A 17671-nucleotide genomic window follows, 5' to 3' on the forward strand; every position below is an offset into this window, starting at 1 on the left:
ATGTACCAGTTTATGCAGATTACTTACTTGCTCATATAAATGAATAAACTGATGTATTTTAAACTAAAAGATAAAAACATACATCACAACATATGCAGGAAGTTTAGTTACATTATGGGGAGAGAGTGCCATCTACCCACCCAGAGGGAGCGAGGCCAATTGTGCTCCCACTGAGTGGCGGCAGCTGATGGCAAAACTGCATGGGCGGGGGTTCGAACCTTGGCTTTATTTTTTATAGAGAACACATTTCTTCACATTTTAGTACATAATGTACCTATTGAAATAAAAACATTAAATCTTATACAGTCAAGAACTCTTTTCTTACTGTTATATCAAAAGAACTGCAATACATGCTTCACACATAATTATTATAAATGAACATATAACATCTTAAAATAAAAACAAATACAATGTATGACAAACACAATAAAATGAAGTAAGTATAATTAAGTACCATACACCCATACTGTTTATAACGTTTCAGAAAGGTGTTGATCTTGGGTTGTTTCTGATTTTAAAGGAATTTTATCACAATATGATAATTGGGAGCAGTTTTGTTAAAAGACTCGAGGACTCTTATTCTATAGGTCTGCGCGCCGGTGACGTCACCCAAGTGCGGACCCAGAGGAAGGGCTTGTGGCGCTGTTTGGGACAGAACCCGAGAGTAGAGCGACGGTAGGTGGAAGAAGCTGAGGAGAGACGGTGAGTTCAGTCTATCACTCCACTATAAGCGCAGATATTAAAACCAGAACCGCTCTGTGTTCAAAACAGTGATTAAAGAACACAGAGCGGAGATTTAGCCCAGAAACTAACCCTCATTTAACTTTCTTCTCCAGCAGAAACAACCCCGTATTTCACTCTCCTCTACCTCAGAACTGAGCGGAGAAAAAGCTTCATTTAACAGATTTATGGTTTGGTGTCAGTTAGGCCTGTCACAATAACAAATTTTCAGGACGATATATTGTCTCAGAATTTTTTGCGATAAACGATAATATTGTCATTTTAAAGCACCATATAAAACATGCTTTTTCCTGCTTCTGGGCTCCCAAAGGTGCTTTAAGAAAATGTGCCAAACTAATAATATACAAGCATATATATATACTATATATACTAATAATATACAAGCTAATACTATTACACCATTTTACAGTTAAACTAACTTTATATTATTAAGAGCAGACATTGGGCTCCCAATATAAAAATATTTTAATATCGTAAATAACTAAAACAAATAAAGTTCTGAAAAACTGCACTAAAAACAGACCCTTATTCAAAAAATAAAGTATCAGCAAATTGATTAAAGAAACATTTACATTAATTATTTTTCTCAACACATGGGCACTTGCAGATTCCTATTTCTGATCATATATGTATATGCTGTAAAACAGACGTTAGCTTAGTCCATATAGGGCTGGGCGATATGGAAAAAAATCTTATCACGATATAGTTTTCCATATCAGCCGATATCGATATGTATCACGATATAAATCAAATCACTTTCTGTTACACTTAAAGATTTCTTTTTACTCATAAGTGACACATGTATGGCCCTTAAAACAAGTACAAGGGGACAAATATATAAACAAAAAAAAATGCAATAGCACTTGGATTTTTAATAAAATTATTTTTAATCAAAGGATTATTCCCCTCCCTGAATGCAGGCAGCTACGTAAAGCGAAATACAAGAGTATATCACAGTGTTCCTTTTAACAGGTGATCTTGATTTAGTTTTAGTCTTTTCACTAAAATGTATAATAGTTTTAGTTACATTTTAGTTTTGTTTTAGTCTAATAAATTTTGGTCATATAAAAAATATGTATTACATATGTTTTACTGTTTTTCTATTTTATATTTGTTGTTATTTTGAGATTATTTATTGCTAATGTTTATTAAAATAATAGCCTTTAAGTTTTTTTGCATTTAAATTATGCTACATTTAAATATTTTAAAGCAAGTGACCTGTAATGGAGGTGGGAGGAATAAAGCCAAGTTTCTGAAATGATACACTTCTACTGCAGTACAGATTTATACTTACATTACTGGCTTTCAGTAGACTAGACTTGTTCTGGGCTGAGCAGCAGTTCAGCACGCTGCCTGATCGCGTGCTGCGTCTGTTCGCAGCGCTACTTAAACGGGAAATAGAAAATAAAGTTTATCGAATCCTATCGTCCGGCTTATTATAGCGATATATAATTTCCTCGATAACTATCAATATCGTTTTATCGCCCAGCACTAAGTCCATATGATCGAAAACACACAGATAGCTCAGCAGGCCAGAGCTCTTGCTATAAATGTATTTTTTTAATGTAACTGTCAAACAATACCGACTGGTTCACGTTGATGGTTCTCCTCGCTAATTTGGCTTAAAGTCAAAATACTCCCGCACCGGAGCCGTGGAATGCGGCTTTAAAACACAGCCCATCCCGAACTAAACTTCCTCAAATATTCTCTAAAGCTGTTTAGTTTTGAAGAAGTAAAAATACGTTCGCTAGCTAACACATCTGTCCCCCCCACACACACACACACACTCTCCACAGCCTCCTATCAGCTGTCACATTTCCATCATATTTTAACTTAGTCATTTTACCAAAATATTACCTTATATCCAGCTTTTGACCATGTTAAAATCTTACTTAGGGGTATCAGATCATCTATAACCCTCTATATCTTAGAAGATTCTGGGACCATCTGACTTTTAGATGACCAGAGACATTCTGTGGTTGTCCATCGTTAAAAATAAACCATGGAACAAGATTCTCATAAATCATTAGATGATGTCCTGCACATAGTCTTACAGAGACACAAAAATAACATGAAGGACAAGTATGAAAAATTGCTTGAAGGATTACATCCCCCAGATAAAACTCTCTTGAACAAAATGTACCCGAATTTGTACATTACTGAGGAGAAACAGAGTGAAGAGGTGAAAGAAGAACATGAGGTTTTAGAGATGGAGAAAATACCCAGAAAACACCTACAGGACACTTCAATCAACTGTGCAGATATCTTTAAATGTACACAAGGTCCTGTAGAAGAAACAGAAAGAAAAGATGATGAAGGAATAAAAGTGCAGAAACTCAGAAGTGTGTTGACCAAAGGGATTTCTGGTATTGGAAAAACTGTCTCTGTGCAGAAGTTTGCTCTGGACTGGGCTGAAGGAAAAGCTAATCAGGATGTAGATTTTATGCTTGTTCTTCCATTTCGGGAACTGAACTTGATAAAGGGTGATCCGTACAGTCTTCATGGACTACTGTGTGCCTTCCACCCTGAGCTCCAAGATCTGGATCCAAACATCTATGATGAGCACAAAGTTGTGTTTATTTTAGATGGTCTGGATGAAAGCAGAATTCAGCTGAACTTCTCAAACTGTGAGAAAATATCTGACATAAACACGACTTCATCAATAGATGTATTGATGTCAAACCTGATCAAAGAAGAATTGCTTCCCTCTGCTCTCATCTGGATAACATCCAGACCATCAGCAACCAATCAGATCCCTCCTCAGTACATTGATCGTATGACCGAAATGGAGGGATTCAGCGACCCACAGAGGGACGAGTATTTCAGGAGGGAAAGCGGTGATGAAGACCAAGCTCAGAAAATCATCTCACACATCAGCACAGTGAGGAGCCTTCGGATCATGTGTCACATTCCTGTCTTCTGCTGGATCTCAAACACTGTTCTTCAGCAAATAGTCAAGCAAAGTGATACAGAAATCCCTAAAACCCTGACTGAAATGTACTCCCACTTCCTGCTCACTCAAACCAACATGAAGAATGAGAAGAAAAATGAGAGAGACCCAAAGAAACTGCTAGAATCAAACAGAACTGGTCTTCTGAAACTGGCTGAACTGGCTTTCAAACAGCTGATGAAGGGAAATTTGGTGTTCTATGAAGAAGACCTGAGAGAGAGTGGCATTGATGCCACTGAGGCCTCAGTGTATTCCAGGATTTTTACTGAGATCTTTAGGGAGGAATGTGTTCTTTACCAGAGGAAGATTTACTGCTTTGTTCATCTAAGCTTTCAGGAGTTCCTGGCTGCTGTTTATGTATTTTACTGCTATGAGAACAAGAACACAGAGGTATTGGAGGTTTTTAAACCACAGCCTAGTAAGAGGCCTGTGTATGGCTGTTTTAATCCAAAGTTTAGAGAGTGGTCGAAGAAGGTTTCACTGGATGAGCTGCTGATGGGAGCAGTGGATAAAGTCTTGAAGAATCAGAACGGACACCTGGATCTTTTCCTCCGATTCCTGCTGGGCATCTCTCTGGAGTCCAATCAGAGACTCTGATTCTGACACTCTGATTCTGACACTCAATCAGAGACTGACACTCGAACACAGCAGATCTGAGAAAACTGCAGAGTACATCAGGACAATAATTAAAGAACTTGATGATGATCAACAGTGCCCCTTTTCAACTGAACGATCCATCAATTTGTTCCTCTGTCTATCTGAAATGAATGATCAGTCTATCTCCAGAGAGCTTCTGGAGTATATAAAGTCAGAGAAACACTCAAACGAGAAGCTCTCTCCTGTACAGTGTTCAGCACTGGCCTATATGCTTCTGAATTCAGAGGAGGTGCTGGATGAACTAGACCTGAAGAAATACAAAGCATCATCAGAGGATGGCTATTCGAGACTGCTTCTGGCTGTGGGTGTCTGCAGGAAAGCTTTGTAAGTTTAATATGACAACTTAATATGTGAATATTAATTTTGTTTGGGTTATTTAAGGTTTAGATTATTAAGACCAGAATGTTCACTCCTTGTCTTTAGGCTTCATCTTGCTGGTGTCTAGTTAGAGAGTGTAGCAGATGAATGCTGGACAGTATGTTGTCTGTACTGATAATAAGTAGTGTGTTAATGAATATTTTGTATTTTTTAAGTTGTATATTAAGGGAAGTATTTGATAGAAAATGAAGTGTATGGCTATTTTAATGCAGAGAATTCTTTATATTATGTTCTGCACATTTATCTACAGTGGCTTGTAAAAGTGTCCATACCCCTTGAACTTTTTTTTTCCATTTTGTCACTTTACAACCACAAACTTAATGTATTTTATTAAGATTTTAAGTGACATACCAACACAAAGTAGCACTTAATTGTGAAGTGGAAAAAATTATATATGGTTTTCAAAAGTTTTATGAAATAAAATTTAAAAAGCTTGACAGCATGATGCTGTTTGTTCACTAGTGTTCTAATAAACGTCCAAAGCCTTCACAGAACAGGTGTATTCATACCAATAGTAAATTACACACAGCTGGACTCCTAACTAGTTAATTGACTTTTGAAGGCAATTGATTATCAAAGTTTAATAAAACATTTACATGAGTCTGACCGCAAATATATTGTATTTTTGTGAATTTTAATATGTAGTTATGTCGTTTTAAAAAGCACAAAAACGTCCAAAGTGTTTACTGTTGAATAGCAGTAGCCAGAAATAACAGGCCCAAATTTTTAACTTTATTAAACATGATAGTGATACATACATTTAAAAGAATGTTACATTTATTCTTTCCCTAGTAACAAGAAAAATAATGACTGTGTTAGTGATGTAACAGAGAGTGTCCTCTAAAATACAGGTAGTGAGGTTAAGATAATTAACTGAGTAAATAACTGTGCACATTTCTTGCATATTCAAAGCTGTTACTTTTTATAAAACATATGTTTTAACTGTACCTTGTGTTATTCTTTTGCAGGATACATAGCTGTTTTTACACACTTCACTCAACAACTTGTGAAACTCTCTGCTCAGCTCTGCAGTCAGTGAGCTGCTCCCTGAAAGTGCTGGACCTCAGTAACAATTGTATACGGGATTCAGAGGTAGAGATGCTTTCTGCTGGACTGAAGAGTTCACACTGTAAATTAGAGACACTCAGGTGAACTTTCTGTTTATTCATTTGAAATATGAATTATGTTTTTTTTCTTCTCTTAATCTTAATATATTGTTATTGTTTTTGCAGACTAGCTATTTGTAATCTTGGGGAAAAGGCTTGTGAATTTCTGGGGTCAGCCCTACAATCAGCAAATTCTTCCCTGAAAGAGCTGGATCTCAGTTACAACAACCTGCATGGGTCAGGAGTGGAACTGCTCTCTGTTGGACTAAAGAGTGCACACTGTAAACTGGAGATACTCAGGTGAGATGTCTGTGAATTTAGTCTGTAAACCAAACAAATCATTCTTTCAGATTTCAGTTTGAATCTCTTACATTAACGCTGACATTAAAAAAGTGTATTGAAATGTATGTTATGGAAGTTTCCTTTAAATTTTGGGGAAAAAGTAGAGAAATTATTGTTTTGATCTGACGCACTTTATCTGACACACGGACATGTCTCCAAATCATCTTGTTACATGGATTCAGGGACACTGCTAACCCTTTTTATGGGGAATCATACACCCCAAAACGAGTTCCAGCTCATCCTAAAGTGAAAGCAGAAAAATATGTTTTGTTGTTTTTTTTGTTTTTTTTTTAACAAAATTGTTTTTCTAATGAGCTAAAACTGTTCAAGTCTAAGAAAGTAGGTGGTTATACAGAATTTACATAATGAAACTACATCCGTTTCCGCTCTCTGCACTGGGCACACACACAATAAAAATAAATTATGGCATTTCATTGCTTAGTGTTGGCAGATGTCCCGAGAAATCTATACTGAGTTTTGAATAGCTTCCCTCCTTAACCTCTGATACAAGAATCAGCATATATTTTCATATGGTCTAATTGCCTATATGTGTATAGCAATGAAAACACTATATTTTAGATGTATAATTTATACACTGTATTGCCAAAAGTATCCGCGAGATTGGATGGAGCTGCTCATCCATATTCTATTAAGCTCTCTACGCTCTACTGTTCTTGAGCTTATCTAAAGGTCACATGACCAGAATAACAAAACACAGGAGCTACTTATACAGTAGACTATACCCAAATAAATATTGGCTCACTGGTGTTTTCCCAGCAAAGGATAAGACTTTTGAAGCAACAGTACTCAGAAGATCATGGTTTAGGAGAAAGTAGGTAATGCATATTGGGTGTTGGCTGGTTAGCTGTGATGGAATATATATAAGTGATCCCAGCACCATCCCCCATAAAAATGAGCCAATATCTGCAAGCAGAGAAGTTTTGCCACCTTCACCACACTGTTAGCTGAAAATCTTAGGGATCGGCCATTCTGAATCTTGTTCTGGGTTCTAACAACTTGGAAATACACTGAGCAGAGCCTATGTAGAGCAGGTGGGTTCTGGGGAAGACAAGGAACCAAAACTAAGAAATACATGTGATTGGAAATTCACACTACAAAAGGACCATTATTTTATATAAGTAAATGGCAACAATCCCTTTGTTTCCTTTCTTTCTGTAGCTTGTCTGGTTGTATGGTTACAGAGGAAGGCTGTTCTTCTCTGGCTTTAGCTCTAAAATCAAACCCCTCCCACCTGAGAGAACTGGATCTGACATATAATAACACAGGAGAGACCGGAGTAGAACTGCTCTCAGATCTACTGGAGGATCCAAACTGTGCACTGCAGAACCTACAGTGAGTTACTGACTTACTGACTGTGTCCATACATGTGCACACACAGCTTTACATTTATACATTTATACCTGTTCAGTGTCAGTTGGTCTTAAATTTGACCTCTAACATATTAGCCATTTCTTCATTTTTGTAGATCAGACCCACAATTATGGAATTGTACATACGCTGGATACTCTACAGGGGTCGTGGTGGCCAGAGTTAGGTTAAGTTAGGTAAAACTGCTATAAAAAACATGGCATTGGAAATTGTTATATAAGATATTAAACAAACATTAATTAAAAAAAAGAAGAAAATACTACAATAACAATACTTTTATATGGAAATCTCTTTTCAGTCACTACTGCGAAGTACTTAACATTAATGAGAATTATGTGCCAAAAGAGCAAATACAGTCAGTTTGCCTTTTGGTCATTGTTTTTAAATGTTTTATACAGAAATAAAAAATGAAAAACAAACCAAAAAAAAAACTTAAAAGGAAAAATGTCTTTTGGAAGTTTAAGGCTATTATCAAGGCAACTTAAGGTATATAAAATAACTTATTACAGAGCTCTTATCAGAGTGTATTTGAAATCACAATCTGAAGTAAATCTGACGTTTTTCTGCGAGCATACTCTTCATTTGTTAACGGATACCACTTTATATTAATATGCATTTTACCACTATTGTATTGTCCCATTTAAAAAGTTATACCACAATGTAAAATAACCAAAGAAAACTTAACTATTCCACATCTCAAAACAACAAAAATGTGGTTATAGCAAGCAGCTGTCCCTTTCACAAATCTTTTGCAGTGATTCCTGCAGAGGCACAGTATTTTCCACATGTATGCCTACTTGCATTTGCTTTATTTATTAGGCAAACAGGTCTATTGAAAACTTGGTTATTAATAAACAACTTTTACATTAATTGTATTTTTCGCACTATAAGGTGCACTTAAAATACTTTAGTTTTCCTAAAAATCGACAATGCATCTTATAATCTTAAACTTAACTGTGAATTTTACCAGTCAGGTTATAAGGAGCAGTAAAGCCACTCTGCTGAAGTGCAGCATTATAGTGAAGTTTCTCCAGCACAGAGGCTGGAACAGCAATAGCATCAGCCGCTAACAGCAGTGCTAGCCCTTTCGCTGTTCAGAGCTGATAGTGCCCAGGGTTCCCAGAACACTCAGGGTACCTCGGTCTAGCACTAGGACATTTACTAGAATTAGCACACTGCTGCTAACTGCGCTGTTGACAACATTGAAAATCTAAGCTTCCTGTAAATAAACAGAAGCACTTTACTCACCCAAATAAACAGTTTCCAGGAGAGAAATCTGTGTAAATTAACATCCAGTGCTTGTTTGACTTGAAAATATATTTTTTTAAGAATTACAGTTTTGTTTACTTAGAATTAGAAGGGAAACATGACGACACCCTTGTTCCTTACTATTGTCGCGTAAATGCACCTTATATTCTGGTGCACCAAATTATAATACACCAGCAAATAGACGTTCATTGATAGTGCGCCTTAGAATTAGGAGCTCTATAGGTGCCCTCATAACGTGATGAATCATATTTGATAGTAAAAGACAAAGTAAATAGTTGTCAACCGATTTCCATTATTGATATTTAATTTATTCAAAGCTGTAACCGTGATCCTGCTGCAGTGTGTGAGGAGGTAATGCAGCAAGGTTTCGTTGAAGTTGTAAAGCTAGATTTTGTAAATGTTTGTTTTCTTTCTTCCTTAGAGTGGAACATAGAGGGAAGATCTGGATGAAACCAGGACTAAAAAAATGTAAGTTCCACACATCCACATATAGCATTTTGTTTGTTTGTTATTTTCTAATCTTGTATTATTTGTGTGTACAGATGCCTGCGCACTCACACTGGACCAAAACACAATACACCCTTGTCTTACTCTGTCTGAGGGAAACAGAAAGGCGAAGAGGTCTTGGGAGTATCAGATGTATCCAGAACATCCAGACAGATTTGACAACATCAAACAGGTTCTTAGTGTGGAGAGTCTGACTGGACGCTGCTACTGGGAGGCTGAGTGGGATGGGAGGGGGGCGGCTATGACTGTGTCGTATAAAGGAATAGCAAGGAAAGACTTTGGATTGAAAAGTCTTTTTGGGGCCTGGAATCAGTCCTGGAGTCTGGAGGGGTTTATTAATGCTGATTACGCTCTTTGGCACAATTGTCATCTTACTCCCATATCCACACCTCCGTCCCCCTCTCACAGAATGGGAGTGTTTCTGGACTGGGCGGCGGGTACACTGTCCTTCTACAACATCTCACCCAGCTCAGACACACCCATCCACATACACACCATACACCACACATTCACTGAACCAGTACATGCTGGATTCAGGCTTCGCTCCAATTCCTCAGTTTGTCTGTGTAATATAGATTAGCCATTATCAACACTGTGAGCTAGAATCAGACCCAAGTCACTGCTCAACCTTGATTTAACACCAGTTTTCATTAAAGCTTTTTGCAAATTTGTAATATTGTGAAAGAAAATGTTAATTAATCAGTGCGTGTATCAGTGGTGGTAGCTCATGGTGCTTTTTTAAAGAATTTGAACCTTTGCCTAGCTCTGAGTTTGGTAGTTTTAATAGCACTTTGTTAGCTGTACACAGCTGCAACTCAGTGAGAGTCAGTGAGTGGAATAAGTGAGTTAATCAAGGCTTAAGTCTGTGGCTGCACAGTAATCCTTTCACAAACCTTGTTTTTTATTTCATGTTTCATGTACTTCTTGGCTTCACTAAATATATGCCTACTGACAAAGCAAGTCAAACCTGTTCTCAGATCAGGCAAACCCAACGACAAGACAAGACAGCCTTGGTTACCATATTTGTGTAGGATATACCGATGGAATGTGGCCTCCAAATTAAAGCGCCAGAATGCTCTTATTGCGCATAAACTCCAATCTATCCACAGTTATCAATATAAGCGTCTGCCAAATGTAATATAATATAATATAGGCTGCTTTTCTGTTTTCGTATGTCTATGATGTTCATTTAATCTCCAAAATCTTCAAATCAATAAACTGCAATATTGCCAGTCCAATCATTTTTGTGTCCAGTGTTTTAAATAGCATTTAGTGTGCTAAAAAGCAGCGGTGCAATGCAGTCTAAGGGCGTTTTCACACCTAAAGTTCGTTTCTCTGGTCCGAATCAGTTAATGAGTTTGTTTACTTGGAGCGTTTTCTCGCTCTGTTCGGTCTGGCTTCACATAGGCATAAATGTAAACACACCGAAATGCACATCAATAAACCACGCGAGCAGCCTGTGTCCTCTGATTGGTCAGAGCTGTCTGACACGGGAGTATGTTAAATATAAATATACGAAAAAAGTAAAGACAGCGAGAAGATTTTGTGTTCCAGCGCAAATATCTGTGCTTTAACAATGAACGCTGAAACACTGCACTTTCAAACACAGTGTTTCTCCGTGCAGCGCAGATTTATACATAATAAACAGAGTCACGCGGCTGCGAGCAGTGAATGCAGCGCAGACGGCGCGTGCATGGACAGTGTTTGTTCACAGCTGTGGTAATCAGCGTTATCTGGCTAATATATCAGTTTAAACTGTGCTTGCTTTATCAGAAGTTTAGCTCAAATAAATGGCTTATATTTAATAGCTGGATCCGATCGAGACCGGATCACATTCTCACCACAAGCGAACCGCTCCAGAGTTCGTTTGGCTAGCTGGTCTCGGTCCGGTTCTTTTGATCCGCACCCGAGTGCGATTACTGTTTTCACACCTGCTCAATCGAACCGCACTAAAGTTACAAACAGACCAGAGTTCGTTTTAACCGGACCAAATAGTGCTGCTGTGAAAACGCTCTATGTAGTCAACTTTAGACTGTGCTGTCTCTGCACTACTACCTTGTAGTAGTTCAAGACTTATAGTCTATTATTTTACACAAACGTTTCTGCATGCCTACATTGATTTTGGTGATGTAAGGCTTGAATGCCGCTGCTTGGACATTGACACCTATTTCAGGAAGCGCTCTACTGTTCTTGAGAGAATCTTGAGGTCTTCATGCAGTTTTCATGCAGTAAATTTTACAACTTTGTGCACAGATGGGATCCTATAATGATGATGATTTGGATGGGTGAGCATATACTTTTGGTAAAATAGTGTATGTAGTGATTTAACACTCCTCTAGAGACTAGCCTGTACTGGCTGAAGAACCGTCTGTACTGACTAGTGACTGATCTGGAGACTTGCCTGTACTGACATGACAACTTCACTTTAGACCTGCTTGTACTGACTTGAGACCTGTCTTGAGATATTCCTGAACTGACCTTGAACCTGATGTGTCTTTGCTTACTCTGCACTTAACTTACACTGGCTTACAAATGTCATTTTTCTGTGCAAAGCAGACACCTTGTGTTGACAATGGCTGTTAATTGTTAATTTCTCTGCACTCTGAGGCATCTAGGTTGGCCACATATATACCAGTTGTGACAGTAGAACCATATCCAACATAAATTTCATGAAAAAAATATATCTTGCGGCCAGCTCCACGGGGTGGTAGACTTATTGTTTATTGCTTATATTTTCACTTGTATTTTACACATTTTGTCGGTTGAATGTTGAATTTAATATGGTACATCCATTCCCCATTCCTGCATTTCAGACCTGAAACACACAATAAAAATTGTATTAAAGCATTTTGTTGCCATTCCTTCTGCCAACAAAAATATGATGATCCCAATCAGTTACATTTTAAGGTGCTGTATTATTGTCATTGTTACATTTCTTTTAAATTGTAAAAACACTTTTTTTTTATTGGGAACAGGAAAGAACTGCAGTAAGGCCAGCCATGTACCTGTACCTTGCTTTGTAAAGTACCTTTGTGACCCTGGGTACTTCCTTTTTCTTACAGCACTTATGTTGGAGTTTTTCCTTGTTGCTGCTACTCACTGGAAGGGTTTATATGGAAGGGTTTATATTTTAAGTTTTATTTCTTCTGTCCTGGTACCACATTTTTGGAAAAGAGCTATAGAAATAAAACAGATTTGATGATTTATTCTAATCTTCTGTATTGTTTTACAGATAAACCCACTTATTGATCACTGGAATTATGTTTATTTTGGTATATTCTAATGTTATATATTGTTAGTTACAGAAAAAAACACTGACCACAGACTTTATGATTTTACTTTCATGGGTTTCATTTCATTCTGTTTTCACCTTTAAGGTTCTAGTGCGCTTTGTTGTTGTTGTTTACGCCGGTTTGGAGCTGCTGCGTTTTATTTGTCCACCAGAAATATCCAGAAAAGGAACCTAATTTCCCAATCCACCTTAAATGGTGCTGCTGTCACATGTAGTTTATTCCATTTAAGGTGGAATGGAACATTTTACATCTGCAGTACTGTTACTGGATTTCGTTGGTTAAATTCAAACCGTCACTGTGCTGCTCACCAATCAGCATCTGCGGCGGCCGCCCCTGCGCTTCTGATTGGCTGAGGTCGGCGCACAGGGATAGGCGGAGGGGGCTCAGCGCGATGTTTGAATACGTTGGTGAGAGTCGGTCGGGAGGCAGCGAGAGGTTCAGTAACTACAGTAGTGAGGTTAGCTTTCAGTAGTTTAACACAGCAGAGATAAAGATAGGTATAAGGAAGAGGTTTAGCAGTCAGGTCCGCGGGTATTTTGGCCGAAGAACTACAGATTAAGAACAGCAAAGGTAAGAATAAGCCCAAATCTTGATGTATAACGTTAAATACACGAGGAACAGCAGTCTGGGCTAGCTTTAGCATTAGCTAGATAGCAGTGTTTATGTAAACTCAGCGAAGTAAAGTAGTTAAACCTGACAAATAAACAGACACAACTATTGCTTGGCTGATTTAGAAACAATAATAATAGCTAACCAATCTATCTTAACTAGTTAAAGTAACTAACGCTAGCTAACTAGGTTACTAACTAACGAAAGTGACTACTGATCGGTTGGACGGTTTAACCCACAGTAGGAGAGTAATTTCTGTTTTTAGTCACTTTTCCTCTCTGCACAAACACATGAGGCTATATGTATTATTTAAAGCTCGCTAACAGGTTTCAGTGTTAGTCACTGTACTTATTAAAAATGTTACCAACGTCTAACAAGTACAGAAAACAATGACGCTTCTAATTTGCATGTCTTAAGTGTGACGAGGCTGAAGTTGGTTTGATATTCGCAGCTCCAGATTCGTTTGGCTCGATATTCGCAGCCTCGTATTCCCCGGCTGAAGTTGGTTTGATATTCGCAGCTGCCGCTACACTGAACCACCGTGAACTAAAGGGAGCGTTCACAAACACCCGCTGTTTATATTAAACACCTCACAGATCAACACTGAAGGAGATAGAATGAAGAAAAGCAGTACATCTGTTTATTAACAATGTAAATATACAATATATTATTAAATGTAATTTTGTATATTGTAAAATATTTGTTTTAATTACTGAATTTATAATTATATATTACAATAAATAATTAAATATATATTTAATAAAATTATATTTTAAAAGCCATTGCGCTCAAAAAAATGAGGCAGATGTTCAAGTGTGATTTTGAAGAACTTTTTCATGTTGGGCCAGACCAAATACACATGATCTGAAGAGTACTACTCTTCTTCTTTAAGGAAAACCTGGAATTAGCCTGGCCCAAGCTGATTTTATACTTTAAAATTAACTGGCAACATGGAATACCGATCCATAATGCACAATTTTTTTATGTAAAGCTGATGTTCCAGTGTGATTTTGAAGGACTTTTTCATATTGGGCCAGACCAAATACACATGATCTAAAGAGTACTAGTCTTCTACTTTAGGGAAAGCCTGGAATTAGCCTGGCCCAAGGTGATTTTATACTTTAAAATTAACTGGCAACATGGCATACCGATCCATAAGGCAGAAAAAAGTTTAATTTAAAGCTGAAGTTCTAGTGTGATTTTGAAGGACTTTTTAATCTTGGGCCAGACCAAATACACATGATCTGAAGAGTACTAGTCTTCTTCTTTAAGGAAAACCTGGAATTAGCCTGGCCCAAGCTGATTTTATACTTTAAAATTAACTGGCAACATGGCCTACCGATCCATAATGCACAAAAAAATTGAATATAAAGCTGATGTTCTAGTGTGATTTTGAAGGACTTTTTAATCTTGGGCCAGACCAAATACACATGATCTAAAGAGTACTAGTCTTCTACTTTAAGGAAAACCTGGAAATAGCCTGGCCCAAGCTGATTTTATACTTTAAAATGAACTGGCAACATGGAATACCGATCCATAATGCACAATTTTTTTTATGTAAAGCTGATGTTCTAGTGTGATTTTGAAGGACTTTTTAATCTTGGGCCAGACCAAATAGACATGATCTAAAGAGTACTAGTCTTCTACTTTAAGACAAACCTGGAATTAGCCTGGCCCAAGCTGATTTTATACTTTAAAATGAATTGGCAACATGGTATAACGAGCCATTTTGCACAAAAAAGCCACTGTTCCAGTACAATTTTGAAGATTTTTTTAATCTTGGGCCAGAACAAATACACATGATCTGAAGAGAACTAGTCTTCTACTTTAAGGAAAACCTGGAAATAGCCTGGCCCAAGCTGATTTTATACTTTAAAATTAACTGGCAATATGGAATACCGATCCATAATGCACAATTTTTCTTTATGTAAAGCTGATGTTCCAGTGTGATTTTGAAGGGCTTTATCATCTTGGGCCAGACCAAATACACTTGATCTGAAGAGTACTAGTCTTCTACTTTAAGGAAAACCTGGAATTAGCCTGGCCCAAGCTGATTTTATACTTTAAAATGAACTGGCAACATGGAATACCGATCCATAAAGCACAATTTTTTTATGTAAAGCTGATGTTCTAGTGTGATTTTGAAGGACTTTTTCATCTTGGGCCAGAACAAATACACATGATCTAAAGAGTACTAGTCTTCTACTTTAGGGAAAGCCTGGAATTAGCCTGGCCCGAGCTGATTTTATACTTTAAAATGAACTGGCACATGGCATACCGATCCATAAGGCACAAAAAAGTTTAATTTAAAGCTGATGTTCTAGTGTGATTTTGAAGGACCTTTTAATCTTGGGCCAGACCAAATACACATGATCTGAAGAGTACTAGTCTTCTACTTTAAGAAAAACCTGGAATTAGCCTGGCCCAAGCTGATTTTATACTTTAAAATGAACTGGCAACATGGAATAACGATCCATAATGCACAAAGAAATTGAATATAAAGCTGATGTTCTAGTGTGATTTTGAAGGACTTTTTAATCTTGGGCCAGAACAAATACACATGATCTGAAGAGAACTAGTCTTCTCCTTTAAGGAAAACCTGGAATTAGCCTGGCCCGAGCTGATTTTATACTTTAAAATGAACTGGCAACATAGCATACCGATCCATAATGCACAATATTTTTTATGTAAAGCTGATGTTCCAGTGTGATTTTGAAGGACTTTTTCATATTGGGCCAGACCAAATACACATGATCTGAAGAGTACTAGTCTTCTACTTTGAGAAAATTTTGGGATTTGCCTGGCCCGAGCTGATTTTAGACTGCACAATTAATTGGCAACATGGCAGCACAAAAAAAATATTATTTAAAGCTGATATTCCAGTATGATTTTGGACTTTTTTTTCAGACCAAATACACATCAGATGAAGAGTTCTGGTATTCTCAAAATCAATGCTTTATATTCATTATTTCTGTGCAAAATGGCTTTCATGTCATGTTGCCAATTCATTTTAAAGGATAAAATTCTTCAAACTTGTACTGGAACAGTGGCTTTTTTGTGCAAAATGGCTCGTTATACCATGTTGCCAGTTCATTTTAAAGTATAAAATCAGCTCGGGCCAGGCTATTTCCAGGCTTTCCTTAAAGTAGAAGACTAGTACTCTTTTGATCATGTGTATTTTTTCTGGCCCAAGATTAAAAAGTCCTTCAAAATCACACTGGAACATCAGCTTTACATAAAACATTGTGCATTATGGATCGGTATTCCATGTTGCCAGTTAATTTTAAAGTATAAAATCAGCTTGGGCCAGGCTAATTCCAGGTTTTCCTTAAAGTAGAAGACTAGTACTCTTTAGATCATGTGTATTTGGTCTGGCCCAAGATTAAAAAGTCCTTCAAAATCACACTAGAACATCAGCTTTAAATTCAATTTTTTTGTGCATTATGGATCGGTAGGCCATGTTGCCAGTTAATTTTAAAGTATAAAATCAGCTTGGGCCAGGCTAATTCCAGGCTTTCCCTAAAGTAGAAGACTAGTACTCTTTACATCATGTGTATTTGGTCTGGCCCAAGATTAAAAAGTCCTTCAAAATCACACTAGAACATCAGCTTTATATTCAATTTTTTTGTGCATTATGGATCGGTAGGCCATGTTGCCAGTTAATTTTAAAGTATAAAATCAGCTCGGGCCAGGCTAATTCCAGGTTTTCCTTAAAGTAGAAGACTAGTTCTCTTCAGATCATGTGTATTTGTTCTGGCCCAAGATTAAAAAGTCCTTCAAAATCACACTAGAACATCAGCTTTATATTCAATTTCTTTGTGCATTATGGATCATTATTACATGTTGCCAGTTCATTTTAAAGTATAAAATCAGCTTGGGCCAGGCTAATTCCAGGTTTTTCTTAAAGTAGAAGACTAGTACTCTTCAGATCATGTGTATTTGGTCTGGCCCAAGATTAAAAAGTCCTTCAAAATCACACTAGAACATCAGCTTTAAATTAAACTTTTTTTGTGCCTTATGGATCGGTATGCCATGTTGCCAGTTAATTTTAAAGTATAAAATCAGCTTGGGCCAGGCTAATTCCAGGCTTTCCCTAAAGTAGAAGACTAGTACTCTTTACATCATGTGTATTTGGTCTGGCCCAATATGAAAAAGTCCTTCAAAATCACACTGGAACATCAGCTTTACATAAAAAAATTGTGCATTATGGATCGGTATTCCATGTTGCCAGTTCATTTTAAAGTATAAAATCAGCTTGGGCCAAGCTATTTCCAGGTTTTCCTTAAAGTAGAAGACTAGTACTCTTTAGATCATGTGTATTTGGTCTGGCCCAAGATTAAAAAGTCCTTCAAAATCACACTAGAACATCAGCTTTATATTACATTTTTTTGTGCATTATGGATCGGTAGGCCATGTTGCCAGTTAATTTT

The 17671-nt window shown here is 37.2% G+C and overlaps 1 protein-coding gene and 1 pseudogene across 1 annotated transcript in view; both read left to right on the top strand.

Annotated features, from left to right (window-relative positions):
• The first annotated feature begins 1315 nt into the window (after positions 1 to 1315).
• Positions 1316 to 12186, top strand: LOC103042652 (NLR family CARD domain-containing protein 3-like; annotated as a pseudogene).
• Positions 12187 to 13021: 835 nt separating this feature from the next.
• kif20a (kinesin family member 20A) overlaps positions 13022 to 17671 on the top strand; it is a 29526-nt gene continuing 24876 nt past the window's right edge. The window contains exon 1 of the mRNA XM_007238899.4: positions 13022 to 13202. The gene's annotated coding sequence lies outside the window, so the exon portion shown is untranslated. The remainder of the gene's footprint in view (positions 13203 to 17671) is intronic.

Source organism: Astyanax mexicanus, chromosome 17 (genome assembly GCF_023375975.1).
Source record: "Astyanax mexicanus isolate ESR-SI-001 chromosome 17, AstMex3_surface, whole genome shotgun sequence".
NCBI lineage: Eukaryota > Metazoa > Chordata > Actinopteri > Characiformes > Acestrorhamphidae > Astyanax > Astyanax mexicanus.